The sequence below is a fragment of the Juglans regia genome, chromosome 15 (genome assembly GCF_001411555.2).
Source record: "Juglans regia cultivar Chandler chromosome 15, Walnut 2.0, whole genome shotgun sequence".
Classification (NCBI taxonomy): Eukaryota; Viridiplantae; Streptophyta; class Magnoliopsida; order Fagales; family Juglandaceae; genus Juglans; species Juglans regia.
Window position 1 is genome coordinate 12,194,859 of NC_049915.1, and position 1,895 is coordinate 12,196,753.

Consider the following 1,895-nt stretch of genomic DNA (forward strand, 5'->3'; position numbering starts at 1 on the left):
GCCGAGAAGACTTACCTCTCGGTAGGCGAGGATTTGGCTACAAGGCTCTAGGTGGTTAGTTTAGGTGACTAGTCTAAATGACCAACTTAAAAGACTAACCTAAACGACATCATGTGCAACAACTACAAAAGACGAGAGGAGTCTTTCATCCCAGTTAGGAGTCTTTCCACTCGGTAGACGAGGAGAGAGCCCTTTGGTCTTTGTGACCTCAACGTCGGTTCATTTGCGACCTCCACACCAGTTATATTTAGCGCACACGACATCTACTTGGTGGGATAATTCATCTTGATTGGGATCAATCGGTTGTTGACCACCAAATCCAAGTTTCACAATCAATCTGTTGGCAGTCAAATCCTTCTGAACTCCACAATTCAAGCCACGTATCACTCAATTTTCAATTTTAAATAATCCCGTTATTCTTGGGATAATTTTTTTTATGTTAACATTTATTTTTAGAAACTAATTTCCAGATCTTTAGGCTAGATTGTAGTCGCAGTTATCTTGTTTCCAGATTTGAATTTCAACATCTATTTAAATCTCGACTTGTGGGATGAATAGAGAAGAATTCTGAATCAGAGTCTAGAGTTTTTATGTTTTAGAGTCTGAGTCTGAGATTAGAGTTACATAATTTATTCTTTAAATATTCTTTCGAGAAGGCGGAACTGGATGGCAGAGGCGAGAGTCACATGCTTCATCAATCGACTTCAATGTAGAACACCAGTTTTAATTCTTTTTCTTTTCAATTCCATTATGAATTAATTCTATTTTCTTGAGCTTTAATGTAGCCTTGCATTGAACACACAATTTATATTCCAAGTTATTTTATTTTCAATATTTCCATGATCGAGTGTTTATTCTTTGTTTTTAATGTTTACAATTTTTAGCTAACTATTGTTCGATCTTTTAGATTGCAATGAGACCGAGAGGTGATTTGTGATTAAAGTTTTAGGATTAAACACCATTAGTTGAGTGAATGCAGAGATGCTTTACGGCGACTGGTGTGATTTTCAAGAAAAATCTAAAGAACTTAATGAGTTTCCAATTAGTTAAATTCATATAGAGATATGAAGTTATTAGTTGATGATATTCTTGGTATTAGTCGAGAGAAAATATTGAATAGTTAAGGGATTTTTATCATCAACTTGGGATAATTGAGATTCTATAACAAGGAAGAATAAATTGTGTGAGATTTGTTAGGCGAAGTGTTTTCCAAATCATAATTAATTTATTCAATTTCAATACTCAATAGCATAATTATTCCCTATGGGTTTGATATCCATTTTATTAAAACACTTTACTACTTGTTACGATTCTGTGCACTTGCATATATAATTTTATGCGAACAGTGCCCTTAAGAAGGCTATAGATTCACAGTACCATAATATAGAGAATGAAGCGCTAGCCCTAAAAAGATAGACGGATTCTATTGTCCATCAACTTTCAGCCATGGCTGGGGAGCTGCAAATATGGAACCACAACACCAGCCATGGAGGAAATTCTTTTGACATGCATCCTAGGGAGGACGAAGTCAACCAAAGTCTTGGAGGTGATGTGTAGACCCAAACCAAAGTCTTGAGTGTCCAATATTTCAGGGTGAGAACCTAGCCGGTTGGATCTACAAGGTACATCGATATTTTGCATTCCATATCACTCTAGCACAACATAGAATAAGGTTATCATCATTTCACATGGAGGGCAAGGCCCTAATATGGTTTTAAGACCTTGAAGAGTTAGGGCAACTTACAGATTGGGAGGCTTTTATTAAGCTTTGTTGGTTAGATTTGGGCCAAGTGCTTATGACGATCCTTTGGAGGCACTCACTAGACTAAGATAGATTGGGTATTTAGAAGATTACAAGGCGAGATTTGAGACTTTATCCAATAGGCTAAGAGGGT